At 35.3% G+C, this 18088-nt stretch overlaps 1 pseudogene; it reads right to left on the bottom strand.

Annotated features, from left to right (window-relative positions):
- Nucleotides 1-131: 131 nt before the first annotated feature.
- On the bottom strand, nucleotides 132-17037 carry LOC141647711 (calcium-dependent lipid-binding protein-like; annotated as a pseudogene).
- Between the last annotated feature and the right edge of the window lie 1051 nt (nucleotides 17038-18088).

The raw sequence follows: 18088 nt of genomic DNA, 5'->3' as shown, positions 1-18088 counted from the left end.
TACCTCCAGACGTGGGATCACAACTTTTACCAAAGCTCGTACAATAAACAAGTATAACAGTAAACCGTCTTGTCAAACAAAATACAATTCATGATCAAGAATGTTACCAGTAACAATCCATAGAAAATTAATTATATAAGAACATCTTTGAGCTCATCGGGATTCACATAGTTAGTTAAACAAATAACCTTTGTGGCGAGACCACTTGGTTTGAGCATCATTTCCTGCAAGGTAAAAGGCATACGGTTAAACGACTTCTCATACAATATTCTGAAAGGAAAGTAGATACTATATACTATGGACTTGCTTAGGTAGCTATAAGGCTATAAGCAAATAGAAGAATGCCCTAACACGATCTCTTCCACTATGCCAACTAATCCAATAACCAGGGCAAAATGGTAAAATCTATGGACCGAACTAAAAGGCTAAAAATACAATATAGAAATGCCCGAGGTGAACTTAGAGGGTCAGCCAGAAATCTCCAAGTTCAAAGGGCTATTATCATCACCATCGTCAAAATCATCATTATCAGAATCCGTCACTGGAGGCATTATTGTCACTTTCTATGTCCCTATGGAACAAGGTGGAGTTCATAGAAGGTGGATTTCTGGCATGGAAAGAGGGTGGGGATGTGGAGTTAACCTTCTGCATTCCGTAGCCTCCTCCCAGAACAGGGTTAACTACAGCTGGTATGACAGGGGTAACAGAATCGATTCTCGGCTTTTTGGGTTTGTTGTCTTGATTATGACCAGGCAAGAAACTCCCTAGCACCACCTGATCACTCAACCCAGACAGACATCAGCATTAAAACATTGGAGTTGCGCACAAAAAATTACGTAAACTATTTCCCTCAAATCGATTTTATCGAATGAAAATGCTTCAAAAGAACAGATAACAAGCAATAAGATTACTCCAGTTGCCCCAAAGGCGGAGCTTAAGGGAGGCTTAATGTGTCTGCAAACAGAGGTTGTTCCTTAACAAGCCATAACAAAAATAGTGACTGTTACTTTAGAATAACCCATAAGCATTTGGCTTCATAGGGAACAAAAAATTTCTTCAACTCCTATAACATATATTCAATGGGAAGGCTAAGGCAAAATAAAGATTTGATTATAAGTTATAACCATACCTGAATAAGGGTAGCGGCAACAAGTAGGCCAGCTAGCCCTCCACCAAAGACACGCCCATCAGGTCCATCAAGTGCATCCACAGTGCTCCCGATCAAGCCTGCTTCTTTCATCTTCTTTTTCTCCTCGACACTTCTCTTCTCTGCTTCCAAGGCAGCATTTTGCTCTTCTTTGTTGAATGGATGATAAACCACCTATAGAGGATTAATCCAAGATAGCCTCGTACTTCAACAAGATTGACTCTACTGAATTATTTGATACAGAGAATTAACATTATGACACGGTTTCTGTAGTTATTTGATACAGAGAATTGTTCGCTTCAAAAACCATACAAATTCATGAAACTTCATAAAGACAGCAGTAGTTGGAGAAACTTGTGGTACCTTGAGTGTAATAGTTCCTCTATCCTTCTTGTCCTTGGTCTTAGACATATCGAGTAGTGAGGTCAATCTCAGTTCGATTTCTGTTGGGAGTATCAGGAACCAAATCTATTAAAGGTAATTTTGCGAATCCTAGGTCCTGTGTCGCCCAATATCCTTGTCACGGACACTGCAACAAGCAAGCAATTAACAAAACATTTTTTTTAATCAAATTATGACACGCCTCGTGTCTGCAGTTGTGAACTCAGACTCACACTCGGACGAAAGTCTTTTGTGGGCTTTTTTTAATGGCTCGAAAAGGAAAATGTAGAAGACGGAATATCTGACTGTTACCATGCTTATGTTAAAACCATCATTTGTTTCCGCTATTACTGTTTCAAGCAATTGGGATCTTCGATTGTCTATGTTTGAAGAGATAAGTGAACTGCTACACTATGTATTATGTAAGAAACAAAAGGAGGAGATAAAATAAATCCAAACCTCAATGATGAGTGACTGTGTCTCCTTATCCTCTGCGATTACATGAAACGTTTCATTCCAAATTGGGTTCAGATTGTCCTCGACGACTTTTGTTTTTACCTTGAAAAGTGGTCTGATATATATGACAGTATAAGGATCTGACTTTCCAAATATCTCCTTGTTCTTTAAATCATTGGCTTTCACAACTGTGACGGTCAATTTGCCTTGGGGTTTAAGCTCCAAGTCACTGCACAATAAAAAGATAAATTAGCAATCGTGACCTAAATAGAGTGAAACATTTGGAAATCGTGCATAGATGCTAAGGCAAACGAATTAGAGATACCTAGTATCAACTGAGGTACTAATAGGTACAACAATCCTGTGAGGCCATTTAAGAGTGTCATTCACAATTGTATCAACCGTGTCCTGCAAAATGGCAAAAAAAAAAAAAAAAAAAAAGCTACATAAAGCTCAGGAACATAATCAGTGGTTTGCACGACGACGTCTAGACTCTATACTCCACCTCAAACATTTGTGTTGGTATTCTACACCCCAAAGGAATATGCATTCTTAGACTAAACTCTGGATCCGTAACTGAGTCTAAAACTTGTTTCCGAGTCAGAGAATCATAAACAAATATCCAAATGTCACAAAAGGATCAAACTATAGAAATTGCTTACGTCAATCATGTCAGAGATGCCAGGAAGAGTCAAGCTTCCCAAGAATCGCTTTTAGAGTATAATCAATCCGAGGGCTTGGCTGGTCATAGAAAAAACACTGTTATAGTCACACATTCAAAAAAGAGATAGCTGCGACAAAATAAAGGAAAAAAGAATAGAAAGGTAGATGTACATCAGCAAGTAGAGCGACCACGACAGTAGAGATGCAAGGAATTTCTTCAGAAAGTTGGAATATAACACGGACGATAGTGAAAACTTGAAGATCTTTTAACTGCAGCCACCAGCCAAGTCTCAACAAAATTACACATACATCAAAGTTCAGGTGTGTGAACAAACACTAAAAAGATATTTAACAAAAACAAAGAGACAAATCAATATGCCAACCTGAATGGGTATTGAAGCAAAACCTGCAGCTTGAACACCCAAAATGATATTGGGGTTACCACCCCATCGAAGATCCATATCCATTATTATTTGACTTTTCTGGAGGCTCTGGACACGGACTACTGCAGTGGTTATGTTAATGCAAACGTAAAAATAACAAAACATAAATGATAAAAGAAGTACTAATGTTGTGCAGTAGATGAGCTTAAACAAACACAGGGCCACTGAGTGGCTCTGAGGCCTCTGACGAGGGTAATCCACACACAAGAATTATTTCTTCAGCGGAAATAACTGATTTACAAAATTCCAGACATCATACAATAGCAATCATGCATACCTGTGAACAATTAAATTAAGGTGGTAAATTAGTCGATGCGTACCCTCAATCTTAAGGGGAACAGTGCCAAGAGTCAGTTTGTTGAATTTCAGTGATGTGATTCCAGGAGGCCGATAGTCCTCCAGAAGAGGCTCAACAGATTCTCGAATTACCAATTCTGCAGCCTAAAAATTTTGAACCAAATGCAACAGAGAACAAGTGGTGTTAAGCAGTATGACTCTAACAAAAGGTGAGATTGAAGATGCTGAACAAAAACTGGCAAATAACATGCAAGTCTCGAGTATTCATACACAAACAGTTTTTGATGGCAAATTGCTAAGTTCAAGACTCAGGAGTGAAAGGAATAATGAGTGTTAACTCATGAAAGGTCATGCACTCATACTGTAAAAGCCTGTGCTGAGAGTAGATTGATAATCATCCGGGCTAAGATGTAAGACCATACTCCTTATGTAAAACCATAGAGTTGACATCGTCATTTATAGGTTTTTAAGATTGACATGTTCGGCGCTTGTGGCCAAGTTAATATACTCACTTATGGGTCTGAGACTCAAGTATATCAAAGTTCCCTCTGGTTTGCAATGACATTCGTTAATAGTAAATATACTCTACTCATTACATTAGTAGAGTCAATTTATTAAGGTATTTGGTCAAGTCCACACCATTAAATTTTATCTACTTTATAAATGGTGGAACACGTGTCCAGTACATTAACGAAGAACTTCATTTCACAGATGCAAGGATTTTTCTCTGAATCTCCACAGTACGCTTCTAAACATCATTGTCAAACCAATTCGGAACATGTAAGCACACAACCAGAAATCATAGACAACCAAACATCCTCCCATTTGCTTCCCTGAATGAAAATACAATAAGTAACACTACAGTACTACACCCGCAGCTTCCAAGCTACTGTGTGCTATCAGTTCAATGACACTCAGCGGAATTGCTACTTTAAGAGGCTAAAGAAGCCGATACTACTAACTTTGGTTAAAATGGTGTCATAACTCATAAATAGAGACCTGCATACTAATCTGAGCAGAAAGATTATCAGGTTGTTCCTTGTTCAGGCTTTACACAGATTAAACATCTTAATTCACATTTGATATCTAAATTTCAATTCTCAAACGACACCACCACATTTTTTTCACCATCCACCATCATTTACACCGTTTCAATTACTACTCTAAATGAATCCAAAGGAATGCAACAATTTCAATTTTGCATTTGCCAATTACCATTCACTACTTCCAACATAAGGTCAGAGCTATTTCAAATCATTCAACATCAATACAAATACAATGAGCACAAGAACCGCCAAAAACAAAAAAGCAATCACAGATCAAAGCTCTCTACCAAAGCAGTAGCAAATATATCTTCAGACTAATACCCAAGAATATTATCATCGATTTAAATAACTAATGACTGACCACGAACCCAGAAAAGAAAGATCAAAATAATAAACAACAAGAAGAAGGAAAAACGATAATTGAAATACGTAAATAAATCAAGGTAAAAGAAAAAAAAACCAGGAAACAAAGCTGAAAATAATTAAGAACGAAAAGAAAGCAGGACGGTAATGGAAATTGACAAACCCACAAAACCAGCCAATCAAATCAGTAGTATAAAAGCACAATAGTGATAATCAAGGTAAAGCAAAACCCTAATTCCACCCAAAGTAGCACAATAGAGAAGAATAGAATACCAAAATACCTAGTTGTTTCCGCCGCCATCATCAGAATCAGCAGCAACGTCGCACATGAACTCCTTACCGTCATCACCAGAGAATGAGTTTGAGATGAGAATATGACTATCTTCGTCACCCAACAATAGGACCACCTCTTTGTCGTTTGAAGGATATGGTTATTGGAGTTGGTAAATAGAGTTTTGTTGTTTGATGAATAAAAAGGGTTACAATAATTGATGATCCAGATTAAATAACTAATCAATATCAATCTGATGAAGAAAAAGGGAAACAATAATTGATGAATCAGATTGAATAATTAATTAAGATCTTAAACAATTTAAAGAATGAGGATGAGATAGGGGTAAGAGGGCGATACTTAGGAATGAGAGGAGGATGAAGGAGCGATGAAGAAGAGCTCTAAATAACCAGGTGAAGAAGAATGAGAGACGAAGAATAAATAGAGAGAGACAATAGAGAGGGAACAATCAGAAAGAAGGGCAAAGAGCAAGAACAGTAGAAAGGCTGTTCATCACGTGAGACGCACGAATAGCACTGCTCTACTGTTCATAAGCAACTTTTTTGGAGAACTTTGGACATTTATAAGGGCTTTAGAAAGTTACACTATTAACATCTAAAGTTATACATTGTATAAATTGAAGTTATACAACCATTCAAGTTTGTTTTGTTGGTTTTTTTGTTTGGTTTGGTTTTGGTTTTTTTGTTTGTTTGTTTTTTTTTTGTTATTTGATTTTTTTTTTGTTATTTGTTTTTTTTTACTTATTGGTTAATTTTTTATTATTGTTATTGAAGTTTTTTTATTGTACTTTTTTGACTTATTGGTTTTTTTTTTCACAATTTATAATGTGTAACTTCACTGGCAATATGTGTAACTTTAATATCATCTTCTTATGTGTTGTTTCAAATCTGAATTTATAGTCCTAAAGTTATACAATTTTGAACTAAAGTTATACAAATTTGGACTAAAGTTATACAAAAAATGACTTAAGTTATACTCTTATGGAATAAAGTTATACAATTTTGGACTAAAATTACACAAATTTGGACTAAAGATATACTAAAAATGACTGAAGTTATACAAATAAGGACTAAAGTTATACAAATAAGGACTAAAGTTATACAATTTTGGACTAAAGTTATACAAATTTGGACTAAAATTATACAAAAAATGACCGAAGTTGTACTCTTATGGAATAAAGTTATACAATTTTGGACTAAAATTACACAAATTTGGACTCAAGTTATACAAAAAATGACTGAAGTTATACAAATAAGGACTAAAGTTATACAAACAAGGACTAAAGTTATACAAAAACTGACTAAAGTTATACAAATATGGACTAAAGTTATGCAAATATGGACTAAAGTTATAAAAAAACTGACTAAAATTATACAAATAAAGACTAAAGTTATACAAATAAGGCCTAAAGTTATACAAAAATGGGCTAAAGTTATACAAAAATTGACTAAAGTTATACAAAAATTGGACTTTAGTCCATTTTTGTATAACGTTAGTCCATTTTTGTATAACTTTAGTCCTTATTTGTATAACTTTAGTCCATATTTGTATAACTTTAGTCAGTTTTTGTATGATTTTAGTCCTTATTTGTATAACTTCAGTCCATTTTTGTATAACATTAGACCATTTTTGTATAACTTTAGTCCTTATTTGTATAACTTTAGTCCATATCTGCATAACTTTAGTCAGTTTTTGTATAATTTTAGTCCTTATTTGTATAATTTCAGTCCATATTTGTATACCTTTAGGCAATTTTTGTATAACTTTAGTCCATTTTTGTATAACTTTAGTCCATAAAAGTAATATTCGTAGCCCTTATTCAGCTTCCATCTTTCGTCTTTCATCTTTGTATTAATTTTGGTTGGTTATGAACATTGTAGGACATGAGTATCGACTATAGTAGTTATTTCAATTTTATTTAAAGCAATGCATGCTGCAGTATTAATTCCGAATGTGTTGTGATTTTCAGGCGGTAACAAGAAAGACAAGGTAATGGCTGAGAATGCATCAAGGTCAAGCGAAGCTGAAAGCTGGTTGCTTATTCCCTTAGAGAGTTTATTGTGCTTAATTAACCTAATTTGAAGTTTTTGCCTACTCAAACTACAAAATACTGAAGATGGAGTAGATAATGTGTACCTTTTATTAAATATGTTTTCCTAATTACCTTCGTAAAAACTAAAAAGGAGAGAAGCCAAACTGATGATTTTCGTTTTAGATTTGTTTTTGTTAACGGTGATGCAATTAATCTCTAATCCACTAAGAGGAAGTAGCATTCAACATGTCATTGCTACAATATCTTTTTCTTACCCACCATGAATGGGTAGTGATATGTGATCCACCATCAGTCGGTTTTATTCTAGGTATCTATTTTTTTGGGTTTAATTCAAATTTTCAAGATTAAAATTAAGAAACTTTGTTCTAATTGTTCAATTTTACTTGATCTTGAAATCAGAAACAAAAGTAACCCATGTAGGATTGGAACCTACATCCATGATCCACCGTATTGTTCCAACTCCTAATTGATTTAATAGGCTTTTATATTCATATCACATGTCCTCAAAATTGATGAAGTAATGAGTTATGACTTATGAGTTATTAAACGTGTTTTAAAGCATGGTCATTATTGGCACGGATCAAATTAATGCAATTCAGAACAATGTTAGAATGTGACTTAAAATTAGCTAGATCAGGCCAGGTCGGGTCATTTAAATCGGGTCACTTTCGGGTCAGGGTGTTTCGGGTCGGGTGGTTTAGCTATCTGGGCCAGTTCGGGTCATTAAAATCGGGTCACTTTCGGATCAAGTGGTTTCGGGTCGGGCGGTTTCGGGTCAAGTGGTTTCGGGTCGAGTGGTTTCGGGCCGGGTCAATTGCGGGCCTAGAAAATCTCGGGTCAAGTTCGGGTCGGGCCGGATTAATTCGAGTTCCGGGTCATGTTCGGGTTCTATAACTCGGGTTATTTTCGGGTCTCGGTTTAGCTTTTACGGGTCGGGTCATTCGGATCGGGTTTATTTTGCCAGGTCTATACACAATTAACACCACCTTTTGTCTTATACTTCAAAGAGTATGAAAATTTTGTTAACATTTTTCCTGTTTCGGTTTTTTTCGTTTTTTTTTTCGAGACAAGTTTTCGACATTTTAGAATTTTACGAGTGTAATTCTAACAGCAAAAAGTGTAATTTTAAGGAATGTTTACGAGAATTTTGTTTTTTACAAGTTTAACTTCAGTCTTTTTCGAGTGATTTTAACGAATAATATTTTGAATTTTTGTAATTTTATCACAAGTTATTGTAATTTAGCATTTTACGAGTGTTATTTTAACGACAAAAAGTGTTATTTTAGTCTAGGTAAGTGTAATTTCAGTCCAATGAGATTGTTATTTTAGTCAAGGAGAATGTAATTTTAGTCCAGAAAAGTGTAATTTTAGTCCAGAAAAGTATAATTTCAGTCCACTGAGAATGTAATTTTAGTCCATTGAGAGTGTAACATTAGTCCAATAAGAATATGAGAATATGACCAAGTCCATTGAGAGTGTAACATTAGTCCAATAGAAGTAAGTGTAATTCTAGCAGAAAAAGTGTAATTTTAGCCGAAAAAAGAGTTATTCTAGCAGAAAAAAATATAATTTTAACAGAAAAAAGTGTAATTTTAATGGAGAAAAGTGTAATTTTAACAGAAAAAGTGTAATTCTAACACCAACAAAAAGTGTAATTTTAACAGAAAAAAGTGCAATTTTAATGGAGAAAAGTGTAATTTTAAAAGAAAAAGGTGTAATTTTAATGGAGAAGTGTAATTTTAACATAAAAAAGTGTAATTTTAATAGCAAAAAGTGTAATTTTAATAAAGAAAAGTGTAACTTTAATAATAGAGAAAAATGTAACTTTACTAGAAAGAGTGTAACTTTAATAGAAAAAAGTGTAATTTTAATAAAAAAAGTGTAATTTTAATGGAAAAAGTGTAATACCTTAAAAATAAGACTATATTTTAAATATATCTAAGATTAAAATCAACAAATAATCTTAGATCTATTTAGTAGATCTAAAACTAAAATAAAAATATCTCACAAAATAAAAATAAGAACTAAGAAAAAAAATATAAAGAAAATATTTCATATTTAGTAGATTTAATATTAAAATCAAAATATAATTTATAATAACACCACCAAAACTGAAAAACAAAAAAAAATACAAAAAAAAAAAATGAAACGAGATCTGAAAAAAGGAGTTCACCCACAACACTGCACCCATACCACCACCGACATCCAACAACAACACCAACATTACCGACAAAAAAAAACGAGCCAAAACTAAAAAAAAAAATGATGAAAAGTAGATCTGACACGGGTGGGTTATTAGCGACACCACCGACAAAAACAAAACAAAAAAAGAAAAAAAAGGACGGAGATCTGGAAAAAAAACGAGTCACCACCACCACCATCGACATCCAACAATAACACCGTCACAATTTAAAAAAAAAAAAGAAAAACGTCAGATCTGCCAGTTTTGAAGAAAGAAAAAAAAAAAGTTAGATCTGCCAGTTTTTGAGAGAGAAAAAAAAAAAGATGGACAACAAGGGAAACGTGAGTTTAGAAGAAGAAAAAAAAAAGAACAAACGGATTTGAATAACTGAACAAAAAAATAAAAAAAATAAAGAAGAACAAAGAACACGGTAGAGGAGGGAGAAGAGGAGTGTGGTGTTGTTCGTCGAGGGAGGCGGCAGAAAGAGGACGGCGGAGGGAGGTGGTGGGCTGGTGGACTGGTGGAGGCGGCGTGCGGCGTGAGCAGGTGGCGGCAGGGTGGAGGTGGGCGACAGATCTGGTTTGTGTGGTGGTTGCGTGAGGGTGGTGGACGGCGGGAGCGGCAAAAAAGGAGAGTAGGGTGGTGGTTGAAGAGGTGACGGAGGTGGTGCGAGGTAGTGGTGGTGCGGGTTCTAGTAGGTTCAGTGCGGTGGTGCGGCGGTGCGTGTGTGCGGGGTGGTTGAGGGAGGGTGGCACGGGAGGCAGATCTGGGGTGGGGAAGAGGGTGGTTTTGGTGTGCGGTGGTTCCGGTGTGGGGGTGAGGGTGTGGGTCGTGAGTGGTGTGGGTGGGTGGTGGGCGAACTGGCCGTGAGGAGGTGGCCGTAGGGAGGTGGCCGCAGGAAAGGAAGGGAGGCGTTTTTTGTTTTGGGGATTTTTAAGTTTTAGAGAGAGGGGAGGAAAAATGAAAGTGTGGGAGATAGAGAGAGAAGTGGTTGAAAGAAACTATATATATTAAATTAGTGATTGATTAAGTTGGTTAGTAATTAATTAGGGTGAGTAGAGAGATAAAGTGTTAATTAGGCTAATAACCACCAATTTTAGCTTCCAATCTCAGCCCTCCATCTTCCTCATCCAAGGGCTCTAAGGAGGACTTATGGACTCAAGAGTAAGAGAAGGACTCATATTATATATATATATATATAAATATATATATATATATATATATATATATATATATATATATATATATATATATATATATATATATATATATATAAGGGTTCTCATAAGTCCCTTACATCTTATGAGTCCCTAAGTCCTTATAAGGACCTTAGGATGGAAGGGATGGAGGGATGAGATTACATCTTGATGAAGGGCCACAAATTGATCTCCCCTAATTAGCTTCCTAACTCAATTAATCTCCCTTCTTAATCCTCCCCATTCTCATAACCTCCTCTCATCAATTCATTCATTCACCTTTTTCAATAATTCACTCCCTCTCTCCTATTCATTCTCTCCCAACAAAAAAAACCCAAAAACAAAAAACAAACAAATAACAACTATGCCACCACCACCAACTCCCAGCCCCACGCCGCCACCCCCACACGACCGCAACACCCACCACCACCATGCCAATCCTCCTGCCGTCCCCGCCACCTCTCCTCCCCGCACCAACATTAAACCTCCACAACCCCTTCCACCGTGACTAACGACAACAACAAATCGACCCCACGACAACCACCATTCCCACCACACGCCTCCCTCCTCCTACCGCACCGACGACCGACAACCAAAGACAAAGCTCCGCCGCCCGACGTACTCAGATCCGCTTCCTCTCCCCTTTCTCAAACCGCCACCACCCACGCCTTCCTTTTCGTTTTCGAATTTTTTTTTTTCCATTTATTTATTTTTTAAAAAAAAAAAATCGGTGGTGTTGATGGTTTTTGTAATGTCGATGTGCTTTCCTCTTGAGATATGCTTTTCTCATTTTTTTTTATTATTTTTAAAAATTAGGTGGTGATAATGGTATGTTAATGTTGTTGTTGCTCCTTTTATTTTTTCAGATTTCATTTTTTTATATTTTCAGATTTTTGCTTTTGTTATTGTTAATTGACGGAAATGTTTGTTTTTTGTTATTGCTTTTTTTCAAATCTCCCTGTTTGTTTGTTGTTATTTTACAGATCTCGTTTTTTTAGTTGAATTGTTTTATGTTTATTTTGTTCCTTGTTTTTTTTAGTTAATTTACGACTAGTTTTTTTATATATATTTTCAGATTTTTTTTTGTTCATATTTATTAAATTTACGCTATTTATGACTGAGGTTACACTATTTACGGCTAAAGTTATACCCTTTTAACATTAAAGTTACGCAATTTACGACTAAAGTTATACCCTTAAAACATTAAAGTTATACTATTTATGACTAAAGTTATACCCGTAAAACATTAAAGTTATACTATTTACGACTAAAGTTATACCCTTAAAACATTAAAGTTATACTATTTACGACTAAAGTTATACCCTTTTTACATTAAAGTTACACTATTAACATCTAAAGTTATACATTGTATAAATTGAAGTTATACAACCATTCAAGTTTGTTTTGTTGGTTTTTTTGTTTGGTTTGGTTTAGGTTTTTTTGTTTGTTTTTTTTTTTTTTTGTTATTTGATTTTTTTTTTGTTATTTGTTTTTTTTACTTATTGGTTAATTTTTTATTATTGTTATTGAAGTTTTTTTATTGTACTTTTTTGACTTATTGGTTTTTTTTTCACAATTTATAATGTGTAACTTCACTGGCAATATGTGTAACTTTAATATCATCTTCTTATGTGTTGTTTCAAATCTGAATTTATAGTCCTAAAGTTATACAATTTTGAACTAAAGTTATACAAATTTGGACTAAAGTTATACAAAAAATGACTTAAGTTATACTCTTATGGAATAAAGTTATACAATTTTGGACTAAAATTACACAAATTTGGACTAAAGATATACTAAAAATGACTGAAGTTATACAAATAAGGACTAAAGTTATAAATAAGGACTAAAGTTATACAATTTTGGACTAAAGTTATACAAATTTGGACTAAAATTATACAAAAAATGACCGAAGTTGTACTCTTATGGAATAAAGTTATACAATTTTGGACTAAAATTACACAAATCTGGACTCAAGTTATACAAAAAATGACTGAAGTTATACAAATAAGGACTAAAGTTATACAAACAAGGACTAAAGTTATACAAAAACTGACTAAAGTTATACAAATATGGACTAAAGTTATGCAAATATGGACTAAAGTTATAAAAAAACTGACTAAAATTATACAAATAAAGACTAAAGTTATACAAATAAGGCCTAAAGTTATACCAAAATGGGCTAAAGTTATACAAAAATTGACTAAAATTATACAAAAATTGGACTTTAGTCCATTTTTGTATAACGTTAGTCTATTTTTGTATAACTTTAGTCCTTATTTGTATAACTTTAGTCCATATTTGTATAACTTTAGTCAGTTTTTGTATGATTTTAGTCCTTATTTGTATAACTTCAGTCCATTTTTGTATAACATTAGACCATTTTTGTATAACTTTAGTCCTTATTTGTATAACTTTAGTCCATATCTGCATAACTTTAGTCAGTTTTTGTATAATTTTAGTCCTTATTTGTATAATTTCAGTCCATATTTGTATACCTTTAGGCAATTTTTGTATAACTTTAGTCCATTTTTGTATAAGTCCATAAAAGTAATATTCGTAGCCCTTATTCAGCTTCCATCTTTCGTCTTTCATCTTTGTATTAATTTTGGTTGGTTATGAACATTGTAGGACATGAGTATCGACTATAGTAGTTATTTCAATTTTATTTAAAGCAATGCATGCTCGATATTAATTCGAATGTGTTGTGATTTTCAGACGGTAACAAGAAAGACAAGGTAATGGCTGAGAATGCATCAAGGTCAAGCGAAGCTGAAAGCTGGTTGCTTATTCCCGTAGAGAGTTTATTGTGCTTAATTAACCTAATTTGAAGTTTTTGCCTACTCAAACTACAAAATACTGAAGATGGAGTAGATAATGTGTACCTTTTATTAAATATGTTTTCCTAATTACCTTCGTAAAAACTAAAAAGGAGAGAAGCCAAACTGGTGATTTTCGTTTTAGATTTGTTTTTGTTAACGGTGATGCAATTAATCTCTAATCCACTAAGAGGAAGTAGCATTCAACATGTCATTGCTACAATATCTTTTTCTTACCCACCATGAATGGGTAGTGATATGTGATCCAACATCGATCGGTTTTATTCTAGGTATCTATTTTTTGGGTTTAATTCAAATTTTCAAGATTAAAATTAAGAAACTTTGTTCTAATTGTTCAATTTTACTTGATCTTGAAATCAGAAACAAAAGTAACCCATGTAGGATTGGAACCTACATCCATGATCCACCGTATTGTTCCAACTCCTAATTGATTTAATAGGCTTTTATATTCATATCACATGTCCTCAAAATTGATGAAGTAATGAGTTATGACTTATGAGTTATTAAACGTGTTTTAAAGCATGGTCATTATTGGCACGGATCAAATTAATGCAATTCAGAACAATGTTAGAATGTGACTTAAAATTAGCTAGATCGAGGCCAGTCGGGTCATTTAAATCGGGTCACTTTCGGGTCGGGGTGTTTCGGGTCGGGTGGTTTAGCTATCTGGGCCAGTTCGGGTCATTAAAATCGGGTCACTTTCGGATCAAGTGGTTTCGGGTAGGGCGGTTTCGGGTCAAGTGGTTTCGGGTCGAGTGGTTTCGGGCCGGGTCAATTGCGGGCCTAGAAAATCTCGGGTCAAGTTCGGGTCGGGCCGGATTAATTCGAGTTCCGGGTCATGTTCGGGTTCTATAACTCGGGTTATTTTCGGGTCTCGGTTTAGCTTTTACGGGTCGGGTCATTCGGATCGGGTTTATTTTGCCAGGTCTATACACAATTAACACCACCTTTTGTCTTATACTTCAAAGATTATGAAAATTTTGTTAACATTTTTCCTGTTTCGGTTTTTTTCGTTTTTTTTTTTCGAGACAAGTTTTCGACATTTTAGAATTTTACGAGTGTAATTCTAACAGCAAAAAGTGTAATTTTAAGGAATGTTTACGAGAATTTTGTTTTTTACAAGTTTAACTTCAGTCTTTTTCGAGTGATTTTAACGAATAATATTTTGAATTTTTGTAATTTTATCACAAGTTATTGTAATTTAGCATTTTATTTAGTGTTATTTTAACGACAAAAAGTGTTATTTTAGTCTAGGTAAGTGTAATTTCAGTCCAATGAGATTGTTATTTTAGTCAAGGAGAATGTAATTTTAGTCCAGAAAAGTGTAATTTTAGTCCAGAAAAGTATAATTTCAGTCCACTGAGAATGTAATTTTAGTCCATTGAGAGTGTAACATTAGTCCAATGAGAATATGAGAATATGACCAAGTCCATTGAGAGTGTAACATTAGTCCAATAGAAGTAAGTGTAATTCTAGAAGAAAAAGTGTAATTTTAGCCGAAAAAAGAGTTATTCTAGCAGAAAAAAGTATAATTTTAACAGAAAAAAGTGTAATTTTAATGGAGAAAAGTGTAATTTTAACAGAAAAAAGTGTAATTCTAACACCAACAAAAAGTGTAATTTTAACAGAAAAAAGTGCAATTTTAATGGAGAAAAGTGTAATTTTAAAAGAAAAAGGTGTAATTTTAATGGAGAAGTGTAATTTTAACATAAAAAAGTGTAATTTTAATAGCAAAAAGTGTAATTTTAATAAAGAAAAGTGTAACTTTAATAATAGAGAAAAATGTAACTTTACTAGAAAGAGTGTAACTTTAATAGAAAAAAGTGTAATTTTAATAAAAAAAGTGTAATTTTAATGGAAAAAGTGTAATACCTTAAAAATAAGACTATATTTTAAATATATCTAAGATTAAAATCAACAAATAATCTTAGATCTATTTAGTAGATCTAAAACTAAAATAAAAATATCTCACAAAATAAAAATAAGAACTAAGAAAAAAAATATAAAGAAAATATTTCATATTTAGTAGATTTAATATTAAAATCAAAATATAATTTATAATAACACCACCAAAACTGAAAAACAAAAAAAAATACAAAAAAAAAATGAAACGAGATCTGAAAAAAGGAGTTCACCCACAACACCCATACCACCACCGACATCCAACAACAACACCAACATTACCGACAAAAAAAACGAGCCAAAACTAAAAAAAAAATGATGAAAAGTAGATCTGACACGGGTGGGTTATTAGCGACACCACCGACAAAAACAAAACAAAAAAAGAAAAAAAAGGACGGAGATCTGGAAAAAAAACGAGTCACCACCACCACCATCGACATCCAACAATAACACCGTCACAATTTAAAAAAAAAAAAAAAAAGAAAAACGTCAGATCTGCCAGTTTTGAAGAAAGAAAAAAAAAGTTAGATCTGCCAGTTTTTGAGAGAGGAAAAAAAAAGATGGACAACAAGGGAAACGTGAGTTTAGAAGAAGAAAAAAAAAAGAACAAACGGATTTGAATAACTGGAACAAAAAAATAAAAAAATAAAGAAGAACAAAGAACACGGTAGAGGAGGGAGAAGAGGAGTGTGGTGTTGTTCGTCGAGGGAGGCGGCAGAAAGAGGACGGCGGGGGGAGGTGGTGGGCTGGTGGACTGGTGGAGGCGGCGTGCGGCGTGAGCAGGTGGCGGCAGGGGGGAGGTGGGCGACAGATCTGGTTTGTGTGGTGGTTGCGTGAGGGTGGTGGACGGCGGGAGCGGCAAAAAAGGAGAGTAGGGTGGTGGTTGAAGAGGTGACGGAGGTGGTGCGAGGTAGTGGTGGTGCGGGTTCTAGTAGGTTCAGTGCGGTGGTGCGGCGGTGCGTGTGTGCGGGGTGGTTGAGGGAGGGTGGCACGGGAGGCAGATCTGGGGTGGGGAAGAGGGTGGTTTTGGTGTGTGGTGGTTCCGGTGTGGGGGTGAGGGTGTGGGTCGTGAGTGGTGTGGGTGGGTGGTGGGCGAACTGGCCGTGAGGAGGTGGCCGTAGAGAGGTGGCCGCAGGGAAGGAAGGGAGGCGTTTTTTGTTTTGGGGATTTTTAAGTTTTAGAGAGAGGGGAGGAAAAATGAAAGTGTGGGAGATAGAGAGAGAAGTGGTTGAAAGAAACTATATATATTAAATTAGTGATTGATTAAGTTGGTTAGTAATTAATTAGGGTGAGTAGAGAGATAAAGTGTTAATTAGGCTAATAACCACCAATTTTAGCTTCCAATCTCAGCCCTCCATCTTCCTCATCCAAGGGCTCTAAGGAGGACTTATGGACTCAAGAGTAAGAGAAGGACTCATATATTATATATATATATATATATATATATATATATATATATAGTGGCGGGATCCCGTGCGAACCAAGTTTTCATACAAACCATACGAACTAAGGCTCTGACACTCTATTTCAAGCAAACAGTTCACACCTATAAAATTAACTCCTTTTCCTTTCCTATTCCATACTCCCCCCGACCTCCCTCCACTCTCCTCTCCCATCACTTATCTCACCTGCTGTCGCCGCCACAGGCGAGATACGATGACGCTGGCGCATCACCGGCGACCAGTGTTGGTGCATCTCGTTCTTTGGTACGTATCTTCGGTCACCATGACCTCCATTTTTCCCTGCCTTTTCTCCACCGGAGAACACCACCACCATCTGATTTTGTTGTCATCGAACCTAATATCTCGGCGACGTTACCCTCACACAGTTGATTCATTTCTGGAGCGAGAAGGGTGACCAACGACGGCGAGGGGATATGAGTTTCATTTTTAGACTTACGGTAAGTAGATCTGAACAATTAATAAACAAAGGTGGTTATGTTATTGGTGGTTGTTTGTATGTTTGATTCTATGGTTGCACTATAAACTTCTCACGCTCAAGTCCCAACTATTTTCTGCAACGACTCATGTTTTAAATTTTTGCAATTGAAGGGTTGCTGATTTGGGTGCTGTGACTGAAGAAAAGAACCTCAAGGTGGATATGGACGAAACCTTTTTTGGGTATGTCCAGACATTTTCACACTTTGTTTGATAGAAGGGGAATCACAATGATCACAATGACAGATTGCTAGATACACCCATTTGAGTTACTAGATACATACTTTTACCTTGCTAGATACACGAAAGCCAGTTTGGTGGTCTAGTTGATATTTAGATCGTGGATACACGAAATACCAGTCCGGATACACATGGTATTGCTACTGGATACACAAATAGATTTGTGTATCTAGTAGTAATAGCATGTGTATCCGGTGGTAATACCATATGTATCTATTGTATCGATTTGTGTATCCGGCTGGTTGTGGGGTTAGTTCAGGGGTGGTGGTGGTGGTGGTGGTGATGGCAGTAGGTGTGGTGGTGGTCAGTTTGGTGGTCTAGTTGATATTTAGATCGTGGATACACGAAATATCAGTCCGGATACACATGGTATTGCTACTGGATACACAAATCGATTTGTGTATCTAGTAGTAATAGCATGTGTATCCGGTGGTAATACCATATGTGTGGACAAGGCCCTCGGGAACTGCGTCCGAGGGATCCACACCCGGCATAATCGACTCGAGGTTCTTTCGAATCGAATTAAGACAAATTAGAGTCGCCACCAAGTTTTTTGGGAACTTGGAACCGTTCAAGTCAACTTTACACCTTTCATCGAAAAGCATAAAGCCAATCGACTACGAGTGATTAAAGATAAAGACTTGTACCCT

Source organism: Silene latifolia, chromosome 1, assembly GCF_048544455.1.
Source record: "Silene latifolia isolate original U9 population chromosome 1, ASM4854445v1, whole genome shotgun sequence".
NCBI classification, from domain to species: domain Eukaryota; kingdom Viridiplantae; phylum Streptophyta; class Magnoliopsida; order Caryophyllales; family Caryophyllaceae; genus Silene; species Silene latifolia.
Note: the sequence above shows the minus strand (reverse complement) of the source record. Positions and strands in the feature narration are given on the sequence as shown.